The 25821-nt window shown below is 45.7% G+C and overlaps 1 protein-coding gene across 8 annotated transcripts in view; it reads left to right on the plus strand.

The window, feature by feature from the left end:
- PKIG (cAMP-dependent protein kinase inhibitor gamma) overlaps window positions 1-25821 on the plus strand; it is a 92566-nt gene that overhangs the window by 54727 nt on the left and 12018 nt on the right. For 5 of the 8 annotated variants that reach the window (XR_004431247.1, XR_004431244.1, XR_004431246.1 and 2 more), the window contains 2 exons: window positions 714-861; window positions 9071-9140. The gene's annotated coding sequence lies outside the window, so the exon portion shown is untranslated. Of the gene's footprint in view, window positions 1-713; window positions 862-9070; window positions 9141-17884; window positions 18159-25821 lie in introns of all 8 variants that reach the window. The other 3 variants (XM_033186503.1, XM_033186504.1, XM_033186502.1) reach the window with 2 other exon arrangements.

Here is a 25821-nt window from a genome sequence, read left to right on the forward strand (position 1 = left end):
GCTCCCCAGTCACTGATTTTTAGTCATTGCATCTCAGAAGTGGAAAGCACCAAAGCCAGCATTTTGTTGATAGGGAAACTGAGGTCCAGAGAGGGATGTAACTTGCTTGAAGTCATTCATTCAGTTGAAGGCCTGACCAAGACCGGAACCCAGTTCCCCAGGGGACAGACCAGTGCTGTTTCCAAGCCTTCCCCGTGGGCACACATCACCTACTCTACATGAAGGACAAACTTATGTACTGTGCCCAGCATGTACCTAGGAGACTTGGGAGAAATTAAACAACTTGGAAAATTGGGCAGGAAGAAGGAGATGGGTGTGGGGTGGGGTGAAGATCTCCACCTTAACTAGTATATTATATACCAAAGAAAGGAATTAAACACACGGGAAAGCAGACAACCCACTAAGAAGCAAAGGAATTTACCCAGGAACCCTGGCTCAGTGAGTGGATAGGAAACCTTTTGTCACTAAAGCTGCAGGGTTGAAAATTGAAGGAAGGATGTTAGGCGAGCGTGGTGGCCTGGGATGCAGTTACAGCCCCCTGGCTCATTGTCCAAAGGAAATGGATCTCTCCCGTGGACAGAGAGGTGGAAACTGAGTGAGTGAGTTGTGTGGTTGACATCATCAGACTGAGCATTGGATTACAACAAATGGGGACTTACTTGGCCCGAGACATGGGAAACACCCACTAAAACCTCAAAGTGCTTTTCATTTAGGAGACACGGGGAAGAGACAGAGAGCGGGGTGAAGTGAGAATCCTGCCTGCACCACAGGTCTGGACTGCTAACCTTGAATCCTGGTTTCGTAAATTCTGCCTCCGCTTCTGACTGAGGACCGCTGGATTTTGAGGAAACTTTTGCTCTTGTAAGTAGAACTTTACTCTCTTCCCCTGCCCACCACCCCCAGGGAGAAGCAGAGCTTGGAGGCAGACCTCTCTGGAGAGCTTGCTTTCCAGCCTGTTGGCCACAAAATGTCTATTTTTATATAATGATATATGTGAGCTTGCTCTGAAAATTATGGCCTTGTCTGAAACTGCCTAAGGCTAGTCAGGAGCCTCAAGTCTCACAGATGGGCTCCATTCAGATGCTGTTTCATTTTTACCCAAAGAACTTTGACAGAGTATTCAGAGCTTTAAAAGCAGCTCCTTGCTCCAAATATAGGTGAAGAAATAAATCTTCCCTAAGAAATTGGTGTCTGTAAAAACCCTTACTTTTTTTCTGATTACAAAGGTGGTATAATAATTTTTAAACATTCTAGAAAGAAAAGTCTCCGAAAGTAGTGAAAATTCCCTATTATCTTCCCCCTCAGGAATATGATTGTTGTGTTAAATTTCAGTTACAGATACGGTCAGACGTCATGAATTTATCACATATAAACCCAGTGCTACAGCAGCTGTGTGGAAACTCCAAGATGGAAAGGGGTTGGAAATCTTTAACCTTGGGTTTGCGATCTTTTTATCGCTTCCTTTTAAAAATGTGCTGTTTATGCCTAGAATATAAACAGGACATGTAAGCCCTTAGGCGTTTTATTTGTTGGTATCTGTTTTCAGGGTTTGAAACTAAGCAAGCTACTCTGTAGAGAGGAAAACCCAGGTCCCTTACTTGGTGGGTCCCTGAACGGAGGATTCCTAGGTGGCTTGAGATGGCTTGCAGTGTGTGGGAGCCCACCTCCCCCGTTAGCAGGTTAAGTATATTTGAAAAGTTACAGCTAACAGGGAAAGATTTCAGCTTAAACAAAAAGCTACCATATGTTAGAAGGGTCACCCAAGGAAACTGTCACTTTGGGCAAGTGTTTCACACTCTCTGGGTCTTGTTTCTTCATTTGTACCTAATGAGGGGACAAAACTAGATGATCTCTGTATTTCCAAATTCAGTATGAAACGAACTGTCCATATTTCTTTTCCCTTTGTGTTGGGCCCTTATGGCTTTAGGAGCAAAGTATCCTAGGTTTTCGGTTTCCCAGAGGAGCTAAAACCGGGTGCCTGGAGGACAGTTAAAAGAAGACATAAAACAGGCAACATTAAGTTACTTCTGAGTTTTTATGGGTCTTTTTCAGGTTAGGTGTTCTTGAAGAAAGAGAAAGAAAAAGTCTCGGTGGTATGTGTATGTGCACACGCATACACAAGCACGTACACTTGGGGAGAGAGGAAAGAAGGAATTGACATTATTGAGTATCTCTTAAGCACTAGGCCCTATGTTATGCTCAACCCTTTACAGAGCACTAGATGGTCAGTACTACTCCCTCTCGTCACTGACTGAGGGCAACCATCTACTTATAGGCTCTCATATTATCCTGAACCCCTTCATGTTTAACTAAACTGTATTTACATAATTACTGGCATAACTTCAATTCCGTGTCTCCACTAGACCATCTGCACCCTCTCTGCGTGTCTGTCTAGCCCATCACTATGCCCCATTGCCTAGTAGAAAGCCTGGCATGTAGGTACAAAGGAGACATGACGTAATTTAAATTTATTTATTTATTTATTTATTATTATTTATTTATTTATTTATTTATTTTTTTGAGACGGAGTCTTGCTCTGCCACCCAGGCTGGAGTGCAGTGGCCGGATCTCAGCTCACTGCAAGCTCCGCCTCCCGGGTTCATGCCATTCTCCTGTCTCAGCCTCCCGAGTAGCTGGGACTACAGGCGCCCGCCTCGTCGCCCGGCTAGTTTTTTGTATTTTTTAGTAGAGACGGGGTTTCACCGTATTAGCCAGGATGGTCTCGATCTCCTGACCTCGTGATCCGCCCGTCTCGGCCTCCCAAAGTGCTGGGATTACAGGCTTGAGCCACCGCGCCCGGCCGACGTAATTTAAATTTAAAGCCCACCATCCTAGTTCCTAGTTTGGCAAGAGAGGGAGAAGAAGGGGGAAAATCCCTCTATTTGCCCCTCTTTCATCATTTAACATGATGCCTCTCCTGCTGCAAGGGAAGGATAGCCACAGCCAGAGTGCAAAAAAAAAAAGCAAAAGACATCAGATCTTGAATTTTGAGTTTCCAAGGTGCCAGGTCTTAACAAATTAAGGTTTTTTTGTTTTTTTTTTTCTTGCTTTCTTTCTCTCTCTCTCTCTCTCTCTCTTTTTTTTTTTTATCTTTAAGGGCATCAGAGACCTAATCCTCAGGAAGTTGTGGTCTTTAGAAACTATTTGTTTGAATTAAGGTTTTAGTTAACAAGAGGGGTCTCAAAGGCCCTTGGCACTTCTTTTTTTTTTTTTTTTTTTTTTTTTGAGATGGAGTCTCACGCTGTCTCTCAGGCTGGAGTGCAGTGGCACAATCTCGGCTCACTGCAACCTCCGCTTCCCGTTTTTGTTCAAGTGATTCTTCTGCCTCAGCCTCTTGAGTAGCTGGGTTTACAGGCGTCTGCCACCACGCCTGGCTAATTTTTGTATTTGTAGTAGAGATGGGGTCCCTTGACACTTCTTAAAGCTGCAGTCTTCCCCAGCATTTCATCCTGTCGAAGGTGGACTGTTGCTGCCATGGACCCACCCATGGGCATGGGCAGTGGGAAGGCCAGGGCCCCCTCTGCTTCATCCCAGCCCCCCCAGGATCTTGAGATTTGGGGTAATCAAAAAAGGCATCCTTTTTCCTAAGGTAGTGGTGAGGAGGTGATATTCTGGAAGGAAGGTACCTAGATGTTGTGGTCCCTGCCAGGAAGTGGAGAGTGGAAATACGGAATGCCTCACACGCCTCAACTAGGCCTTCATGTACCAGATGAGGGTGGCTTTCAGTTCTTGTTTTGTGTGTCAAAGTTGCTCCTGTTATCAGTGTGTGTTTCCTGATCTGCCCCACCGCAGTCACTCTGGGCAGTGAGTTTAGGGCATCTTGGGAGTGGAGGTAGGTTGTGGAAAAGACGTATCCAGAGATCTTATTTGGCTTTTGTATCTTCCTGAAATAAATGTCACACACAGGGCTGGGCATCTTGGATATGCTGACTTCTGTTAATCTTCACAGCAATGATGTGAGGCAGAGATCATCTCCATTGTACACATGAGAAAGGCACAGAGAGGTGCAGTGGATTGCCCAGAGTCTCACAGCTGGCAGGGGATAGAGCTTGAGTTCCCAATGAGAACTGGCTATCCCCGAAGTCCTTGAATATTTCACCATACTGCAGTGCCTTTTTCATGTCACCTCCCTAGATTTCAGTCACTCCATCTGTTAAATGATGATGAGTGAACTTGAGTCAGAAGTCAGAGTAGTGTTTTGGTTTTAATTTGAATGCCTTTAGGCAGGTGTGTTCTCCAGTTCATTACCATTTGTGCATTCCCCTGCCCCATCACTTGTGCCCTCTAGTCTCCTCCCTGGCCCCTGGCCCCTGTGGGAATTTGCAACCCTGCGTCTGGTTGGTGTCCACCATCTCTTTCAGTTTAGACAATCTAGAGTTTGATGAGAAATTGGAAAGGGATAGCAGGTAAGAGCTCTGCTTTCACCACCTCCTAGCCGGGAGATCCTAGACTCATCACTTCACCTTACAGAACCTACTTCTCTTTCTGGCAAGTGGGGGGTCACGGTCATACTGACCTCAAAGGGGTACCATGTGGATGAAATGAGATAGGGCTCATAAAGCACTTAGTTGGTACAAAAATACATGCTTAGGATTAGCTGCTCTCAATTTCCAGAAAGAGAATGTCAGCCAGTGTACACAGGCATCTGCCCCCTCAGACATAGGATGGCATTTGCATGAGGAACTGGAAGTTATCTTTGAACTCATCATTTTGAAACCCCTGTGATGGACCCTGGAGCTGCCATGTTGGCTCTTCAGACATTATTTCCTGTCACTCAGTCAAGTGGTGCTGAACCTCACATCAGGCAGCCAGTGCTGAGGCCAAAAGCAGAAGTGGGTGCTGTTCTCTTGGGACCAGAGGACCCTGGCCCAGCCACTTAAGGAAGAAGCTGGTAGCATGTGCTGGGTGTGACAGACAAGAAGCTGAACTGGCCCAATTAACTCTGCCAAGTGCTTTCACGAAGGGCCAGAAGGAATTCCTAAGTGGAGACTGAGGTGGAAAATCTCAAGTTCTGGGAAACAGGTTATTAATCATGACCCTAGGCTGAGCTCACTACCTCCTGGAAATCCTTCAGAAATGCCTTAGGAAAACTTGGAGTACTGCTCCTTCAAAGAGTGGTTTCTTTGGAAGTTGCCGTCGGCACCTATGCTGACTGATTATGAATTGCAGATTAGAACACATAGTGCATCCGCTCTTACTGGAGGAAGCCCCTTTTCCTAAAAAGTCTCTTTAATCTTTCAAGAAATTACAGGTTTTAGCTTGGCTCTTCAGAACTGAATAATGGCCCTTCATGGCACTGAAGAAAGTATTTGGTGTATTCTTACTATGTCCCAGGGACCTAGGTCAGTTTTAGTACTGTTTTAGTACTTTATCAGTGTGGCCTTTAACATTCCATAAATGTACGTTGAGAGCCTGTTAGTACTAAGCACTGGGCTAGAGGACCAGGGTAAAGACACTGCCTCTGGTCTTGTGGAATTCTCTATCCATCAAGGGAAGATAGGCAGAGCAGTGAATAATTTTAATGGCATGTGAAAAGTACTGCAAAAGAAATATGCACAAGTGCTCTAAAATGCCAGACACTGGATCAGCATCTTGTGGAGGTCCTGATCTTGCACTGGGTTGATTCCTTCTGCTCTCTCCCTACAGTTCCTGACTCTGGGAGCTTTGCCAGCATTTGCATTAGGGAGCAACTGAGAGCTGCCCCTGCTGAAGCACTCATTTCTGGCACCTTCCTATCTCCTGTGGCTTCAGAGGAAAGAACACTTCCTCACAAAATGTATGGGCCCCACCTGAGAGGGCCCTGAATCTGAAGTCCAAAGTTGTAGTAAGGAAACAGAGGGATGGGTGACTTTTGTAGTCTAAAATCACCACTGATTTTCCGTTGGTTTGTTTTTATAACATTTATTGTGGATTTTTTTTTCTGATTGCAAAATTAGAATATGTTTAAGGGAAGAAAAGCTAGATAGTACAGAAAAACACACTTAAAATAAATCATCACTCAGTGATTTCACTTCTCTGTTTTTGAATAAGGGCCTGTCTCCCAATCCCCCCACCCACACCGCTGTATTTCAAGTTTAGCTCTAATTTTAATTTCTCCCTGGGCAGAGTCTCATGTTTGTTTGCATATCTCAAAGGTGCTTGTGTTCTGGGCTCTAGTCACTACTATCTGCAGTTGGTTAGAGCCTGCGGCCGTCATTTGTACTTTCCTGTGCGTGTGCATGGATTCATCTACTGCCGAGAACCCTTTATGTGTTAGGCATCCTGCAAGGTGCTATGGGGAATGTCAGGGTAAATAAGACTTTGAGGTTGCTCACAGCCGGACAGGAAAAAAAGACTCAGATAACATGAACACATTGTGAAAATGCCCCAAGATGGGGACAGAGTCCTGTAGAAAGCCTAAGAAATTGGAGGAGCAGTAGCGTTTGAGCTGAGCCTTCAATAAATTTTTCACGTATTTAGCCAGTATTTGTTGAGAACCTAATACCCGCCAGGCACTGAGCAAGGTGATAGGTGGATGATGTTAGATAAAACAGGCATGGCCTTTACCTGCATGAAGTTACAAGTGCAACTGGTGGCTTTAAGAAGTCAATAAGCAGGGGGAGTGAAAGAGGAGAGTGTGGCTGGGGTCTTCCTTGAAACGGTGGTATTGAAACTGAGAAGAGGGCTGGGCGCGGTGGCTCATGCCTGTAATCCCAACACTTTGAGAGGTCGAGGCGGGTGGATCACCTGAGGTCAGGATTTCAAGATCAGCCTGGCCAACATGGTGAAACCCCGTCTCTACTAAAAAAAATACAAAAATTAGCCTGGTGCGGTGGCACGTGCCTGTAGTCCCAGCTACTTGGGAGGCTGAGGCAGGAGAATCGCTTAAACTCGGGAGGCGGAGGTTGCAGTGAGCCAAGATCGTGCCATTGCACTCCAGCCTGGGTGACACAGTGAGGCTCCATTTCAAAAAAAAAAAAAAAAAAAAACTGAGAAGAGGAGTCAGTTATACCAAGAGTAAAGGAGGGAGAGGGAGTAAAGAAGGGTGCTGGATTATTCCTTCCTTTGCTCATTGTTGATTCTAAAAATCTCACTTATTTTCTGTATTCAGTTTCCTTTCTATTGGAGAGTATTCTTGGGGCCTGTGAATGGTAAACTTGCCCAGTCTTTGTTTGAAAATATCTTTTGCCCTCACACTTGATATGTTAGCTAGATATAGAATTTTTTGCATAGCATGTGTAATGAATGTGAAAGTTACACATGCCTCTTTAAAAGTTTTACATGCCTCTTTAAAAGTTTTCAATCAAAACAGAAATAGATAATGTACAAAGTGAAAGTCTTTCATTTATTTTCTCATAGTTTCTCAAAAGAGAAGAATTTTTTTCGAAAGAGAGAAATTTCCCAGGGGGAACCACTGATTGCAGTTTGCTCTTTTCTATGTATACTGAAAATTGTTTAAAGTGTAAAGTATGTAGGCCGGGCGCGGTGGCTCAAGCCTATAATCCCAGCACTTTGGGAGGCCGAGACGGGCGGATCACGAGGTCAGGAGATCAAGACCATCCTGGCTAACATGGTGAAACCCCGTCTCTACTAAAAAATACAAAAAACTAGCCAGGCGAGGTGGCGGCCGCCTGTAGTCCCAGCTACTCGGGAGGCTGAGGCAGGAGAATGGCGTGAACCCAGGAGGCGGAGCTTGCAGTGAGCTGAGATCCGGCCACTGCACTCCAGCCCGGGTGACAGAGCAAGACTCCGTCTCTAAAAAAAAAAAAAAAAAAAAAAAAAAGTGTAAAGTATGTATACTTTTAAAAAATGTGCATGAAGGCCGGGCGCGGTGGCTCAAGCCTGTAATCCCAGCACTTTGGGAGGCCGAGACGGGCGGATCACGAGGTCAGGAGATCGAGACCATCCTGGCTAACATGGTGAAACCCCGTCTCTACTAAAAAATACAAAAAAAAATTAGCCGGGCGAGGTGGCGGCCGCCTGTAGTCCCAGCTACTCGGGGGGCTGAGGCAGGAGAATGGCGTGAACCCGGGAGGCGGAGCTTGCAGTGAGCTGAGATCCGGCCACTGCACTCCAGCCCGGGCGACAGAGCAAGACTCTGTCTCAAAAAAAAAAAAAAAAAAAGTGCATGTACACAAATGCTGTACTTTTTTCTAAACATAAATAATCACGTTCACATTTGAGCTGGACACAGTAGTTCACACCTGTAATCTCAGCTACTCAGGAGGCTGAGGGTGGATGACTGCTTGAGGCCAGGAGTTTAAGGCTACAGTGAGCTATGATCGCACTAGTATACTCTAGCCTGGGGACAGAGTGAGACCTTGTCTCTTAAAATTTAAAAAAATGTAGGCCGGGCGCAGTGGCTCAAGCCTGTAATCCCAGCACTCTGGGAGGCTGAGACGGGCGGATCACGAGGTCAGGAGATCGAGACCATCCTGGCTAACCCAGTGAAACCCCGTCTCTACTAAAAAATACAAAAAAACTAGCCGGGCGAGGTGGCAGGCATCTATAGTCCCAGCTACTCGGGAGGCTGAGGCAGGAGAATGGCGTAAACCCAGGAGGCGGAACTTGCAGTGAGCTGAGATCCGGCCACTGCACTCCAGCCTGGGCGACAGAGTGAGACTCCGTCTCAAAAAAAAAAAATTAAATTAAAAAAAAGTAAAGATTTTTTAAAATTATAATATATGCAATTTTGTAATATACTTTTTAACAATCAAGCATGTACATTTTTCCATATCAATACAATGAAATCTCCTTCATTCTTTGAAATAGCTGTATAGTTTCTCATGGTATTGATACACCATAATTTAACTGTTTTTCTATTAATAGACATTTAAGTTGTTTTCCCCCCTTGCTTTTGCTACTGTACAATGTTTCACTGAGTATCTTTTTACTTAGGTAAATATATCTGTAGTATAAATTCCTAGACATTTCAGGAATGTGACGTGTCCAGGAATTTCACCCCAAAGGATATGTGTGCACGTTTAACATGTTAATAGGTATTGTCAACTTGTCTTCCCAAAAGATTGTTTCAATTTATAATCCCAGAGTATGTCTGGCTCTAATTCTTGCTTTTCTTCTGATTCCTTAGGATTCCCATACTGATTAGTCAACAGTGGAAAATCTGAAGAGATGCAAGCAGGAAAAAGAAATTAAACCAGGTAGGTAGTGGCAACTGTTCATACTCTACTGCCAGAGCAGCACACATTTTTGCCTGAATATCTTTATTTCTGGTTGAAGGAAGAAAATACATAAGTTCCAAACAAAATTAGTGGGAGATTTTGACCCTGTGAAGAAAAAGCAGGATGGCTCTTTTCAGAAGTTGTATACATAACATCACGCTGCAATTTCACAGTCAAGATTCCATTTTCAGGCAGTTTTTTGTAATAGCATCAGAAAGACAGTCTACCTCTGGTGGCTTAAGAGGGGATGGGTTTCCCGGCCATGTACTTAAGCAGGTGCAATCATACACAGGAGTTATTAGCAACGTTGGGCCTGGTGCCGGCTTTCTTCTCCGCCAAGTGTTTTCTGTAACGCTGTTTTCACAAAGACCGGGGCCCATTATGGGAATTTTCATTTTAATGCTGTAATAGAGGAGCAAAGCAGGCAAAACCCAACCCAAAGAAATGGGTTCATCCCTGTAGTCTGGTGAGAAGGGATGAAGATGCAGTCCCTCCAGCTGAGAACAAATTGCCATTCACAGAGCACAAGTGGCCCGCCTGGCAGTATGGCCACCTTGGGTCAATGTCCATAGTTTATGATGTCTAAGTGTTTCTGACATAAGTTAATAATTTTAAACTCAGGGTAGCATAATAATCGACTTTTTACCTAAAGCAGCAGTATTTATCAACACATCTGGTGCATTTCTTTGAATTGTCAAGTTGGAAGTACCGGGTCCACAAAGATCTTTTTACCCACCAGGCATCCATCGGCATCCATGGATGTAGTTGTTAAGGTATTAGAATTGAAGGCTATTCTGGATTGGCCTACACCCACGTGGACCTTCTCCATAGCTGGAATTTTCATAAGGAGGCTAAAGAGCCTGGGGATGAGCACTTCACTCTGAAGAGCTTGCGGAATCCACTGTGCATCTGTCCATAAGCTAAGGATGGTGTGAGAACTGAAAGCTGCATGAGAGAGAGAAGGTCTTGTGATTTTCTCTCTCTTCAGCACTGTAGGGGCACAGTGCAGTTGTGTCTGGTGCAGCTCAGTTTATACTCCTGCCTCAGCCAGGAAAAGTTTTTTCATTTTTACATTAATTTAGCACATATTTATGGAGCATCTTCTATAAATTGGACACCAGATAACAAAGCAGAAGTGGCACAGTCCTTGCCCTCAGGAAGCTTATGGGTATGGCTGACAGTAGACTAGTAGCAGTAGTCTGTGGTAGGTCCAGAGGGCTAGTGGGCAGAGGGTACTGAGGCTTGAAAGGTATGCAGGAGATGACTTGGAGAAGAGTGGACAGGGAGAGGCTGGGGGCTTGCGGAGAAGCACGGCGAAGGCCTGGAGGCTTGGGGGGTGCAGCACTCCATGGAATTTCCATGGGCTGAACACAGTGCAGAGGGGGTGCCCTGGCTGGAGTTGAGTCTGGAGGTGGCCATGAATGAATCTGAACTTTATCCTGATGGCTCTGAATGGAAAGTCACTGGAGGGTTTTAAGCAGGGAAGAATTGTGAGTCAGGCTTAGGAAGGAGACTGTTTAGCTCCAGTTTGGGTAAGGGACTGAGAGAGTTCCGCACTGTGCCTGGCCCACTCTCTTCTTAGCACCTGTGCTCCTCCTTCCCTCTCTTCTTCACCTCTCTTCTTAGCGCCTGTGCTTCTCCTTCCCTCAGACCTTCAAGAAGGCAGAGGACAGAGCCCGAAGTCTGAGATAAGATAGCCTCCTTGGGGAGAGAAGAGGAAGTGGTGCTGGGTGGGTGGGTGGAGGGGGCACCCAGTGTAAAGCAGAGTGTACAGGTGGCCTTAGACAAGTCACTTCACACCTGTGAGCTTCAGCTTCCTTATCTATTAAATGAAGATAATAAGTATTACTCTTCTTTTCTCTCATCTCATGAGATATCATCATGATATCTCAAAATATCATAGATATTTTACATGCCCAGCTAGGGCTTCCAGAGAAATCTCTCTGTTTTGTTTGCCATGTAAGGATTTGTTGAAATCCTCAAGCACATATTAAGTGCATCCTGTCACTGCAGCTTATCCCCTGGGATGAAAGTAGTGAAGAAGCCCTAGCCTCCGGATCAGTCTCACAGCTCTCTCTCCCTGCAGCCAAGAAGGACCAGTCTACAGAGGGGAGGGAGCAAACACCGACTGAAGGCCAGGTATGTGCTTGGCCACACGCACGACAAAAGAGTGCTTGGGCAAAGCTGCTATAACTATTATTTAAGCCATGTGCCAGGCGTGATAAGCACTTACATCCTTCTCAGCCTCATTTAGTTTGATCTTATGAAGTACATATTTATTATCTCCATTTGATAGATGAGGAAACTGAGACTCAAAGAGGTGGAACTGTTTACTGGTAGTGACACAACTAGGAAGAAGGAGAAGGGCCGGAGTCTTGAGTCCGTGCTCTCTGACTTCTGTGTGTAGTGCCTGCCATTCTGCGGTGCTCCTTCAGATCTTTCAGACAGGGCAGAGGATGCAGAGGAATCAAGGGGCAGCTATTCTCTTAGAAACCTTGAAAATCCTGTACAGAGCCCTCAGACAACCAAAACATGGTCCAGAACTGAATCCTGGGGCCAGCGCGCCCATTTAGCACTTTTCTCAATCAGTCTTTTTCCCCAGGTGCATTAAACAGGGCAGCTGCCTTCCCACCATTTGGGCCAACTGCTTGGCAGCTAGGAGTGTGCCTGCTCATCTCCCAGGCTACTTGGCTTTGCATCTCAGCAAGGAGGGCAGGCCATGCCCCCAGGGAAGCACATAGTTATTCCTTCTGCCAGAAGGACACCCCCTAATCTGGTTTGCCATGGACACTGAAGTCACTCCCTGTCTCCTGGCCATGAGGAAAACTCCTTTGAGAGGAGCCAGTGAAGCCAGTGGACAGAGTAAAAAATGAGAATCCTGCCTGGCTGAACAAGATCTCTAATGCCTAGTTCTGGAAAGAGTTGAGGCTATGTTCACACCAAGCCATGTAAAGAATCTGCCCAGTAGAATCAATATTGTCAAAACGTCCATACTACCCAAAGCGATCTACAGAATTAATTCCATTCCTATCAAAATTCCAATGGCATTGCTTACAGAAATAGAACAAATAATCCTAAAATTCCTGTGGAACCATGAAAGACCCCAGATGACTAAGGCAATCTTGACCAAGAAGATCTAAGTTGGAGGTATCACACAACCTGATTTCAAATATTATAGACTGGACATGGTGACTCACACCTGTAATTCCAGCACTTTGGGAGGCTGAGGCAGGCGGATTTGCTTAAACTTAGGAGTTCGAGACCAGCCTGGGCAACATAGCGAAACCCTGTTTCTATAAAAACAAAATCCAAAAATTAGCTAGGCATGGTGGCATGCACCTGTAGTCTCAGCTACTCAGGAGGCTAAGGTGGGAGGATCACTTGAGCCCAAGCATCGCATTGAGGCTGCAGTGAGCCGTGATCATGCCACTGTACTCCAGCCTGGCTGACAGAGTGAGATCATGTCTCCAAAAAAAAAAAAAATTATAATACTATGGTAATCAACACACACACACACATACACACACACACACACACACACACACACAGGAATACTATTTAACCTTAAAAAAGAAAATCCTGACATTTGCAAAGACATGGTTGGATGTGGAGGACATTTTGCTAAGTGAAATAAGGCCGACACAGAAAGACCAATACTACGGGGTCTCAGTTATATGCGGGATCCAAAAGAGTTGGACTCAGTGAGAGTAGAAGGGTTGTTGGGAAAATGGGGAGATGTTGATCAAACGGTACAAACTTGCAGTTATAAGATGAATAAATTTTGGAGACCTAATGTACAGCATGATTACAGTTAATAATATGGTATTTTATACTTGAAATTTGCTAAGAGAGTATATCTTAAGTATTCTCACCACAAAAAGTAACTGTGTGAGGTGGTGGATATGTTAATTAGCTCGATTGTGATAATCATGTCACAGTGTGAATATGTAAAATTTTTATTTGTCACTTATACCTTAGTAAAACTGAAAACAATTTAAAGAATCTGCCCAGGTCACAGGAAGCCATCAGTCATACCCTGAGCTGTTGTGTAAACTCAAAGAATATGGTTTATAGCATATGGATGAGTGCTCTTGTGCCAATGCTGGTCTAAACCTTTACATCCAGTGTCTAATTAGGTAGTTTCTGTTATCCATGTTTTACCAAGGAGGAAACTGAGGCCTTTGGAGATTACATCATTTAGCCTATGTACCAGAGCTGGAAAGTTGCATAACCAAGATTTCACTTGAGCTTTTTTTAGCTCCACATCTTCTATTTTTTCAGCTACACCAAAACGACTTCTTGAATTTAGCTTTGCCTTTCTGATAATAGTAACCACCACCTTTTATTGAGCATCTTGTCATGTGAGCCAGGCATTATACATCCATTATTTCCAATCCCAGTAGAACCTTACAAAGTATCATTGTCCCCGTTTCACAGTTGAAGACCCTGAGGTTCGGAGAGGTCAGGAATTTTGCCTAACAGGTTTCGTCTGAGACTAGAGTGAGCTCTCAACTATCATCCTATATTTCCTTCATTCCTTACCTTTTCAGATTCCTAGGAGGAAAGGACTCAAAAAACTTACGCATGAATTTCCTTTAATTTCACAACAACCCTAAGGGTTGGGGGTAGATATCTCTGTTTTACAAAAGAAGAAACTGAGGCTCAGAGATGTTAAGTGATTTTTCTCAGCATTATACAGCTAGCAATTGGTGGAGCCCCAATTCATACAGGCTCTGATCCATAGCTTACTTGCCTCCCCCATTCCCACCCCTCACCCCCTTTCAGCTCTGTCTCATTGCAATTGGGGCAGAAAATCCAGCCTTTATTTCTCCAGGTACTAGTAGTCCTGGGAGTCTAGGGGATTTCCAGCTCCTTTGAATTCCCTCTTTTGGCCTCTGCTCTGCCTCCAGCACCTCTCTTAAGAGTCCTTTTCACTGTTGTCATAGCAAGGGTCTCATCTGGAGGGAAGCTGCCTTGAGGTTGGAACTATTCGGGTGCTTATCAGCAAGGCTTCAGGGCCTTGCCATAGCAACTTTCCAAGCCACCCATCTTGTGACCTGTTCTGACTCAGGGTCCCTGGGAATCCCCTGGGTGCAGATGTCTGCAGTGACTAGGATGCAGCAGTCGGCTCCCAGGACTGTTTTTCTGGCCAAAGCCATTTTAGGAAGGCTTCTGTTCCAGCTGTGCTGGGAGAATTGAGGGCCAGAGCCTCCAGACCTTAAGAATGCAGGGTTATGTGATGTCTAGAGCCGGGGTTTTTCGCTAGGGCTTATGGGTAGGCGTTAGGGCTTTAAGAGCCCCCTGTAATCATAAGTATGGTTACACACACACGCGCAGAGAATATATCCTTTCCTGGGCAAAGTATCCGTAGCTTCCCTCAAACTCAAATGTGTCTGTGACCCTTAAAGTTTAAGAACACTGGTCTAGAGAGAACCCAAAGTGTTGTGGGCCACTGTGCTCCCTTGGCCACCAGCCTCTCAGATGCCAGAATCTTGAGAGAGCACACCAGGCCTCTAGTGTTTCTGCTTAGGCATGAACTGGGATACAGTATCAAATATTGCTGAAGTTCACAATTACAACTGTAAATGTACAGCTGTCCTTTGGGATGCCCCAAGTACATTTTTTTTTTTAAATTGAGATGGAGTTTCGCTTTGTTGCCCAGGCTAGGGTGCAGTGGCATGATCTCGGCTCACTGCAACCTCTAACTCCCGGGTTCAAGCGATTCTTCTGCCTCAGCCTCCTGAGTAACAGGGATTACAGGTGTGCACCACCATGCCTGGCTAATTTTTGTATTTTTAGTAGAGACGGGGTTTCACCATGTTGGTCAAGCTGGTCTCGAACGCCTGACCTCATGATCCGCCTGCCTCAGCCTCCCAAAGTGCTGGGATTACAGGCGTGAGCCACCGCATCCAGCGCCCCAAGTACTTTTTATGCTGTAAAAGTACAACTGTGCTGTGGGATGCCCCAAGTACAACCATGAAAATGCACGCTCAGCACCCCAGACATGCCAGCATGTTTGAACACAGTGTATTCACCCCATAAGTGGTAGCCATTTTTTTTATTTTATTAAATTTTAAATAAATTAATTTTAAATACATTTTTGTTTTGTTTTACTCTTATCATTGTTATTATTTATTTGGTCAGGAGCCAGGACTCAGGTGGTTATTTAGTCACTGAGTGATTAAAATCTATATGTCAGGAGCTGTGCTATATTTCGAAGACACAGTGACAAACAAGAAAGGCAGGGTACCTACCCTCTTGGAATCAGTTGGAACGGCAGATAATGAGCAAATATATCAGCATCATGCCTGGCTCATGGGACATTTCTGTGTGTATTTGTTGAATGACTGTTGAATGAATTTCGACTGTGGTTATTATTAGGAAGAAGTCAAGGTGCTACAGGTGGCAGACAAGGAAACTTCATCTCTTCTGGTGGGTCAGGGAAGAGGAAGGGGGACTCAGGCTAAGGGGCCTATGCCATGGGCCACCAGGAGTTACACAGGACTGTTCACACGGGGCTGGCAGTCCCATGAAGACTCAGTATCTGGAGGTGTGGGGTCGAGGCCTGGAATACTGAACAACCAAGGGCTTAGGAACCTTATGTAAACTGTAATAATGTGGGCCAGAGGTACGGATGACATCTACACTCTGCTCAAGTAGTGATGGTCCCTGGCTTGCTCTTCCAGGTTCCAAGGGAGGCTGTTGTTCAACCAGTATTTACCTATGTAGCGAGTTCTGGGTTTGGAACCCTACTTCTGTCAGGAGGCAGGAAGGATGGAAGGACATCCTTCCTGCAGCTGGAGACAGCAGGGCCCCAACCACTGCTGACAGTGGCCATGGACACACAGTGCAGTGTCTGAGCAGTGTGTGAAGAGACTCCCTCACTGTCTGAAGGGCTTCACTCACCCTCCACTAGTGAGAAGCCTCTGAATATTGGCATGGAAGGGAAGCATTCACATATTAAGGGTAAAATCAAAGTCAGAACAAAATTCAAAGTCTTGGCCCTCAAGACCCTGAAAGGCCCCAGTGACTGTCATTCCACTCACCTCCTCTCCCTCTCACCGCTCCCCAGCCCCACGGCTCTACTGGTCTTTCTGGTCAGCAGGCTCCCCTTGCCTCTTGCATGCTGTGCCCTCTGCCTGGCATACTTAGATGTGTAAACAGAAGTGGTTTCTAAACTCCTCTCTATCATCATGTGTGTGGACTGTGATACCCAACCATCAGTAACAGCAGCTGATGAGGACAGTGATCATTAGCTAGAGAGCGCACCCTGGGTCCCCCCACCCAGCATTATTAGAATAATAATAATCCCCTACCAGGTCTCCCCACCCAGCATTATTAGAATAATAATAATCCCCCACCAGGTCTCCCCACCTGGCTTTATTAGAATTACTATTAGAAACTGTCCTGTAGTGATTCTGATAATTGTGATTTGTGCCCCCTTACTACCACTGGTTAAAAATTGTAGGTTTATGAACTGAGCTCCCTAACTAGACCATGGACTTCCCTCACGTGTACAATGGTATCTTACTGTTTTTGTATCTGTGGCATCTAGTCCCAAGCCCAGTATACACTGAGGGATCAGTAAAATTTTTCTGAAGGAATGGATGAATACTATAGAGATAATCTCTTGCTTCTTTTCATTCTCCACAGTGTATTTTGGAGATGCATTTTATAGAATTCTAGAGGAACTAGATTGACACAAACTCTCTTCAACCCATAAAAGTCTGTGCTTCCACGGAGGTCTCTGGAAAGCAGCAGAACAGTCCAGCTGCATCACTGCTTGGTGGCCAGGCATGCTGGGTCCTCCCTGGGCCTCCTGCTGTGGATGTATGATCTAAACTTGCCCAGGCTCAGATACACACAGCACGGTTCTCAGAGAGTGGCAGTCTCTATCCTACTGTGAAGGGATGGGCAGTTTTCCAAGGACTTCCTTGCTTTTCTGCCCTTCCTTCAGAGCTAGAAGTCTCTTACCTCCCTTACCCCAGAGCTAGAAGTAATGTTAGAGATTGCTTTGGTTATCCACTCCTGAGTAATCCATCACCCCTGTTACTCAATGGTTTAAAACAGCAGCAATAGTTTCCTATATCTCATGGTTTCTGTGAGTCAGGAATTTGGGAACAGCTTGGCTGGGCAGTTCTGGCTTGGATCTTTTATGCAGTTGCAGTTAGATGGTGACTGGAACTGGAGTAGCTTGGGGCCGGCACTGCTGGAGGCTGGCCAGCTGCTGCTCTTTCCAGGCCATCTCAGGACCTCTCCCCTGTGGTTACTTCATAGGCCTGTTTGGGCTTCCTCACGGCATGGCCACCTCAGATTTCCCATATGCAGCTCAAAGCTCTAGAGGCAGGTGTCCCCAGAGAGAGCCAGGTGAAAGCTATGTAACCCTTTATAGCCTCATCTTGGAGGTGACACAAAATCATTTTTGTTGCATTCTATTTGTTAGAGGTCACTAAGGCCAGCTCTTTTGGGGAAATTGAAATTAAACTCTACCTCCTGAGAGGAGGAATGTCAGATAATTTGCAGACCTGTTTCAGAACCACCACAGAGATACCCAGTTTCCCCCTTCATTCCACACTTGAGACTCCTGAGGTTTGAGGGGAAGAGCCTTGTCCAGAGGTGCCCAGCCTGGCATGGGCAGACCTGGAGTATGGCCCAGCCCCTAGGCCTTAGGCAGGCCTGCCAGGAAGTGATCTCACTTTCCCTTCCTTCCTGTCCCCTCACAGTAAGACAGAGACTGGCACTCTCTGGGAATCTTGCTGTGTAGCTGAGCCTCAGCAAGTTTGATAATACAGACACAGCAGGAGGCCTGGGGAGGACCCAGCATGCCTGGCCACCAAGCAGTGATGCAGCTGGACTGTTCTTCAGCTTTCCAGAGACCTCCTGGAAGCATAGACTTTCATGGGTTGAAGAGAGTTTGTGTCACAATTCCAGTCCCTAGCCCTGGCCCTACGTGAAATAGTAACACCACCCTGCCAGGAGGATGTAGCTGCTGAGGAGGTAAGCGTTTTAAAAAATTCATGTCCCAAAATAATTATTTTTACTGTTGCTGTGAAGTTAAATATCAAAGAGTAGAATGTGGTGGTAGAATCAAGAGAATCAACCCAGCATCACTGAAAAGATTCTGAAGGTTTGTATCCAGCTGAATATCCAAAACAGGAGGTTGTATAAGCATGGGTAAAATCCATCTCGGTGTATGTTTTACACAGCCCTGTAGAACGTTTTCCAAGGACTTGCTTACTTTCTTGCTCTTTCTTCAGAAATGCCTTATTAGGAAGCTGGGGGCAGGGGAAAGAGAAGGTCAGAAAAGGGAATGGGTACTTTTCAGTAAACCTATACTACATGCCAGGCATGATACTAATTCACTCCCCTGCTTTATAGCCTAATAGCACAGGCTCCATCTGGCTCCACACTCCTTGGATATATGGCCTTGGGCAAACTCCTTAACCTCGCTGAGTTTCAGCTGCCTCTTTTGTACTACAGGATAATTAAACGTTCTATGTCATAGAGTTACTATAAAATTAAATGCTTGTAAGATGCTCAGCACAGTCTGGCATGCAGTAAGAAAGAAGTGTATAACAGGCCGGGCACCGTGGCTCAAGCCTGTAGTCTCAGCACTTTAGGAGGCTGAGGCGGGCGGATCACGAGGTCAAGAGATCGAGACCATCCTGGCCAACATGGTGAAACCCCACCTCTACTAAAAATACAAAAATTAGCTGGACATGGTGGTGCACGCCTGTAGTCCCAGCTACTTGGGAGGCTGAGGCAGGAGAATCGCTTGAACCTGGGAGGCGGAGGTTGCAGTGAACCAAGATCGCGCCATTCCACTCCAGCCTAGTGACCGAGACTCCATCTCAAAAAAAAAAAAAAAAAAAAAAAAGAATATAACTGTTGGCTCCAATTAATCCCCACAGCCACCTTTTAAGGCAGGTATGAGCCCTCCGATTTTATAGAAGCAGTGTCTGCAGTCAAGTGAGGTGCCCAGCACCATGTGCCGCTGTAGGGACAGCAGCTGAGATTCTGAAATCCTTGTGGCATCCACCACACCGCATTAGCCTCCGGGCAGCTCTGCCAGGGCTTTCCTGACATGCAGTAATTGGGGGCAGAGGAACTCAGGAGGCTTCGTGCCCTACAGGAGCCCATGTCAGGTCCTAGAGCAAGAACGTTTGAAAAACCAAGGCCAGGAATCCACTTATCCACTTAGGAGGCTCTATAGGGAGTGGGGTTACAGAGAATGTAGTACACAGAGGAGATAGTCTAGTAAAGGCTTTGAGGTCAGGAATTAAATGAGGTTTGAGGATTTAAAGAGAGGCCCAGTGTGACCAGAGCAAAATGGACCAAGAAGAGAGTAGAAATGAGACAAAGGCTCATCTGCAGAGGCAGGCAGGGCCAGATCCTTGCAGGACTTCAGGGACTGGCATCAGGAGTGTGGATTTCACTAGATGTGAAATAGAAAAGCATCAGAGATTGAACAAAGCAGGGAAATTCCAATGACCCAATTTCCATTTTGAGAACGTTACCCTGCCTGCCATATAGAAAATAGACCCTGGGCTAGGGATGAGAGAGACACAGGACTCTGACTCTGGTCAGGGTCTCTGCTGAGAGTCCTGGTGAGACATCCTGGAGCCTGGGTGGTGTGTGTGGAGAAGCGAGGTCAGCAGATTCAAGCTCTGTTTTGCAGATAGAAACAAAAGGACTAGGCTGGGCACTGTTGCTCATGCCTCTAATCCCAGCTCTTTGGGAGGCCAAGGTGGGAGGATTGCTTGAGGCCAGGAATTTGAGACTAGGCTGGGCAGCATTGTGAGACCTTGTCTCTACAAAAACATAAAAGTGAAAAAAGAAATGACAGGACTTGGTAAAGAATTGTCAATGGGTGGTGAAGAAGAAGGGAGGTCAGGGATGGCTGCGGGTTTCCAGCTGGGCAGATGGTGGTGCTCTTGCTCAGCTGGGAAGGCCAGGGCGAGCAGGCTGGTGACTTGCGGTCTGAAGCTTGCAGTGTTGGTGGCATAAGCAAATGACACCCTCAGTAGGCTGAGTCACAAATCTAGAGCTCTTAAGAGAGGGTTGGGGCTCTTTGAGGGTCACCAACATAGATTATTTCAGGGAAAGGATAAGAGCCCCTAGGGAGAAAACAGAAGAGACTGGCATCCTAACACAAAGGTACCGGCAGTAGCAGGTGCCTGTGCGGAGTGGTTGGAGGGAGGCCCAAAGGGTGTGGTATCTGGAAATCCCCTGAGGAGAGTGGTCCGAGAAGAAATGAGTTGGAAGGGGAGAACAGAAAGGTGTCCCTGGGGATAGTCAGCGTAGAAGTCATTCAGGACCTTGTCTGACCCCAGCACCCTGCCTTTCCCTCCCTATCACTGCCTGCATCCAGGCCTGCTTGGGTCTAGGCCTCGCAGGTGCAGAGACCAAGGCCCGGCCTCTCTGCCTCCAAACAAAGCCTCACCCAGGACCACTCTTTGAATGGCAGCAGGCACTGTCCAGGCAGGCGTCAGGCTCCTCTCTGGTGACCTTGTACTGGATGTGCCCCTGAGGCGCTGGGTAGGGCTTTGCAGCCAGCTCTGGGCAGGCCACACATGGCTAGAACCAGCAGCCCTCCCTTTTCCCGGGTTCATGGAATATTCTTATTTTGGGGCCCTGAGTTTTCTGTTGGCCTCAGTGCCTCTATTTTCTGGCTTTCCATCACAGAGAGAAGCCGCTGCCCTTGGAATTTGATGAATGCCTGTTCAATAGGCCCTGGCATTTCTGTTTCCACGGCCCTTTCGTCCCTCAGAGAAGCCTTAGAGAACATTTTGCCCACCCCCGATAAAACTTCTTCCATGAGACCAAGTCCCACTTCTGTGCTTCATGGTCTTCTGCAAAAGTCTTTGCTTTTTGTATGTTTTCTGCAAATATTGAATTTTTGAAAAAGAAATAAAAAACAAAACAGGAAATGACCTTTCTAGTATATTTGGAAAACAATTTGGAGCTTGTAATGGAATCTGCCTGAGCAATGAGGACTAATAGCTGCAGACTTGGAAGAGACCATGTAGCTCTTGGCAGATACTGGGGCCTCTTCAGTTTACAAAGCTGGGGGGAGTATTACAAACCCACTGGAGAAGTGGCTTCCTGTGGGGAAATGCCCAGAGCAGGCACCTGCAGGCACCATAACCTCTGACCCCAGGGCCCCAAAAGGTCTGGGGACAGAGTATAAGGGCTTCACCCTTTGTCCTGGGCATTCAAGGTCAATCACATGTCTGGCAATCATCCAGATCCCACAAGACACCAAAACCTCCTGAGGATGAGGAAAAGAAAGAGCTTCGTTCTTTAGCACCCTGTAGGGCTCAGGCTGAGCTAGGAGATTCTAGATTGTTTTTAGACTCAAATTGCCTGTTGGCTCTCTGGGTCACTCTCTATCCAACTTTTCTGTAGATTTCAGCAAAAACCACCTCCTCAGAGAGGCCTTTCCTGATCGTGCAGCCATTAACTGAATGATCCACATGCAGAGAACCCTGTCCTCTTCTCCCACAGCACATACCATAATCTGTGATGATAGATTCATTGACTTGTTCAGTGCCTTTTTCTCTTTACACATTGTAAATATCTTTTTTAGTTTCCAGTATATACCCTGTGCCTGGCACAGTGCCTGGCATATAGAAGTTGCTCAGTACATTGAATGAATAAATGAAATATCAAGACTGGAAGACTTAGAGACCAGATGTGGTGACTCATGCCTGTTATCCCATCACTTTGGGAGGCCGAGGCAGGTGGATCACTTGAGGTCAGGAGTTCAAGATTAACCTGGCCAACATGGTGAAACCCCATCTCTATTAAAAATACAAAAAAAAAAAAAAAAATTAGCTGGCCGGGCGCGGTGGCTCAAGCCTGTAATCCCAGCACTTTGGGAGGCCGAGACGGGCGGATCACGAGGTCAGGAGATTGAGACCATCCTGGCTAACACGGTGAAACCCCGTCTCTACTAAAAATACAAAAACTAGCCGGGCGAGGTGGCGGGCGCCTGTAGTCCCAGCTACTCGGGAGGCTGAGGCAGGAGAATGGCGTGAACCCGGGAGGCGGAGCTTGCAGTAAGCGGAGATCGTGCCACTGCACTCCAACCTGGGCGACAGAGTAAGACCCCATCTCAAAAAAGAAATAGACTGGAAGACTTGGAAATCATATTTCAAATTTTGTTATTTAGACGGTGGGAAAGGAAGCTGAGAGAGAAGGGGACTCTTCAGGGGTCACCCTACTGCACGGGTATTGAACCAGATCTTCAGCCACTGTTATGATGCAGGGCCGCACATTCTTTGCTCTTCTTTCCTTGTAACCTAGAACATCTTCTATTATTTACTCATTCATCAACTATTCATTGAGCTTCAAGTATGTGCAGGGCCTTCTGGACATAACAGTAAACACGCCAGCCAGGGTCACCACTTCTGGAGAATTTATATTCTTACCACACAGCACCATAAAGCACCAGAGAAGGAAGTTTTAATCTTCTGTAGCACCATTAAACAGAGTAAAAACAAAGGAGCTGAATGAAATGTCCAAAGGCAGGTTATACTAACTCAGCCCCCAAATGAACCATCCTAATCATTTATTAATTGAATTCCACTTACATTCCCCATCACTTACTACACTTTTTGCATCACCATATTATTGAATCTTCATAACAGCCCCCTGAACTGCAGGGTGTGACTGTTAGCCCCACTTTGCTGAGGTGAGGGGAGTTGTGCACAGCCTCACAGCTGGTAAACAGCAAAGCTGGGCTGGACGAGCACCCTAGATGCCCTCTGCCCTGCCACCCATTCCCCTCAGAGATTTGTAATGTCATCAGGGACTCCCAAGGGGGCCGTGTGATGTGGGGAAAAGAGCTCTGGACCAGGAGTTAAGACCGCTAGATCAAGAACCCTAGGCAAGTCCCTTGCCCTTTCTGAGCCTCCATTTCTGCAGCTGTTGATGAGAGGCTTGTCTAGATGAGCTCTGGGATGTCTTTCGGTTAGATTCCACAACAACTTGTCATTAATTGAACAGGTATTTGCCCTGTGATGGTCCTGAATGAATCAAAGCTGTCTCCCTGCTGGAGATAGGTCATGGACTGTTGGAAGTGAAGACTCAGAACTCAGGAGAGAAGACTGTAGACCCATGTGTTAGGGCATATTAGCAATCATATATTGAGAACATCCTTCCATGCCAGTATACATGAATGGATCTAAATGCATCTTTTTAATCATTGAAGGTTTCTGAGCTGAACATGAGGATGAGCCAGCTGATGTTGGGGAATGTCCCTCTTGAAGTAGAGGACAGAGGACTTGAGGATGAATTGGGGGTGGGGGATGAGGAATAAGTGAGAAGACTGGGGACAGAAAAACCAGTTGGGGAAGGTTGTAATCGAGTGGATGGAGATGAAGCCTAACTGAGGCCATGATTACTGCGTGGAGAAAATGGGAGGATGGACCTGAAGGGAGAAAATAATTGAGCCTGGGTAATTGAGCTTTAAGGTGCAGGATGCCTTCTTAAAGAGAGGAAGAAGTCAGGCATGTGTTACGGGTAATAGGTTTTTGACTTGCATAATTGATTGTGGAGGTGGCTCCTGACTAAGAGAATGAATGAGAGAGAGTCCTGGAGGAGGGAGAGCATAATTTTGTTGCTATCCTCTGGGAGGATTCATCTAGATGTCTGCAGCTCAGCAGTGAGAGGATCGACATTGAAATGAATGGAAGATAATGTCGTGAGAGAGAATGAGATGTGTAGAACAGTAAGAGAAACATTAGAAGAGAGTAAAGGATGGAACTAGGGGTATACAAGTAGTCAAGGTGTTGGACTAGGAGAATGTATAAGAGCATTCTAAGAAGTTGAAGGCAGTTGCTTTACTGCCTGAGCCTCAGTTTCCTCATTTCTAAAATGAGGATTAGAATAGTGCCTACTCATTGTGTTTAGGGTTACATGAGAGAATGTGTGGAAGGCACTTACCTTGCACATCAGAAGTAGAACTCATATAATAATTCATCATTCATTCTGTAAGTAAGAGTCAAGCACCAGCATATGCCAGGCGCTGGGCCAGCCCTTTGGAGTACACAGAGGAGCAAAAGGGAAGTCTGAGTGCCCGACCTCGTGGGAGAGGAACTGTAAAAGAAAGAAGACTCAATGTCACAAAAATGTGATTTCTATCTACATTCAGGTACCAGATATTACTGTATATATTTAGTGCAGTCCTGATAAATACAAGAGAAATTGGGGGACAAGTTAAATGACTATTTAGTTCATTAGAAAACATAGACCAGCAAAAACAGCCAGAAAAAAAAAAAAATCTAAAGTCAAAAAAGATTTGAGCTGTGAGAAGGAAAGCATTCTACAGTTATTTTTTAATTTAAAGCTAATGTAACAGAAAACATGATACTAGTGCATGAGTAGACAGACCAGCTGGAGAGACTAAAAGACCCAGAAACAGACCCAGATAGACAGTTTTGTATGTAACAATGGTAGCTTTTTACATCGATGAGGAAATGATGGATTACTCCACAAATGATTTGAGATAGGTAGAAAAAATTAAGGTAGCTCTCTAACTCATACCTTATTACAGATAAATTCTAGATCAATCAAAGATTTAAATATGAAAAAGGAAGCCATAAAAGTACTAGAGGCCAGGCCTGGTGGCTCACACCTGTAATCCCAGTAGTTTGGGAGGCTCAGGCAGGAGTATCACTTGAGCCCAGGAGTTCAGAACCAGCCTGGGCAACATGGTGAGACCCCATCTCTTAAAAGAAAAAAAAAAAAAAAGGAATTGGCTGGGCAAGTTAGCATGCACCTGTAGTCCCAGCTACTCAGGAAGCTAAGCTAGGAGGATCCCTTGAGCCCAGGAGTTCAAGGTTGCTGTGAGCTAAGCTGGCACCACTGCACTCCAGCCTGGGCGACTCCAGACCCTGTCTCAAAAAACAAAGTACCAGAAATAAACAAGGGGATTTCTTTACTAATCTTAAAGTGGGGAAGACATTTCTAATTATGTTCCAAAGCCCAGAAACCATAAAATAAAGATCAATTTTACTAATGAATATAAAAAATATGTGTGTGGGGAGAAGTGCCGAAAATAAAGTCAAAGTACAAATGACAAGTAAAAAATACTAGTAGCTCCTAATTAGACAAAAGACTAATTGCCTTAATATATTAAGAACTGTTACAAATCAGTAAGAAAAAGACCTAAAATCCATTAGAAGTGGGCAAAAGGATTTGAAGAAACAGTAAACAAAAAAGGGGATGCATGTGGGAAGATGCTCAGGTTCACTCCTAGGAGCAGTAGGAACTAAAACAATCAGGCACTGGTTTTAAAACCACTTTTTAGATTAGGAACAAAACAGCATTAAGAAGACTGTGGTGAAGCAAAGTGCTCATCTGATATACCTACTGGGAACTGCTATGGTTTGAATGTGTTCCCTCCAAAATACCAATGTGATAGTATTAAGAGGTAGGGCCTTTAAGAGGTGATGAGGTCACGAGGTCTCCTTCTTTGTGAATGGGATTAGGCACCTTTTATACAAGGGCTTGAGGCCAGGCACGGTGGCTCATGCTTGTAATCCCGGCACTTTGGGAGGCTGAGGCCGCCAGATCACCCGAGGTCAGGAGTTCAAGACCAGCCTGGCCAACATGATGAAACCTCATCTCTCCTAAAAATACAAAAATTAGCTGA

The sequence above is a fragment of the Trachypithecus francoisi genome, unplaced genomic scaffold (assembly GCF_009764315.1).
Source record: "Trachypithecus francoisi isolate TF-2019V2 unplaced genomic scaffold, Tfra_2.0 Lachesis_group21, whole genome shotgun sequence".
Taxonomy (NCBI): domain Eukaryota; kingdom Metazoa; phylum Chordata; class Mammalia; order Primates; family Cercopithecidae; genus Trachypithecus; species Trachypithecus francoisi.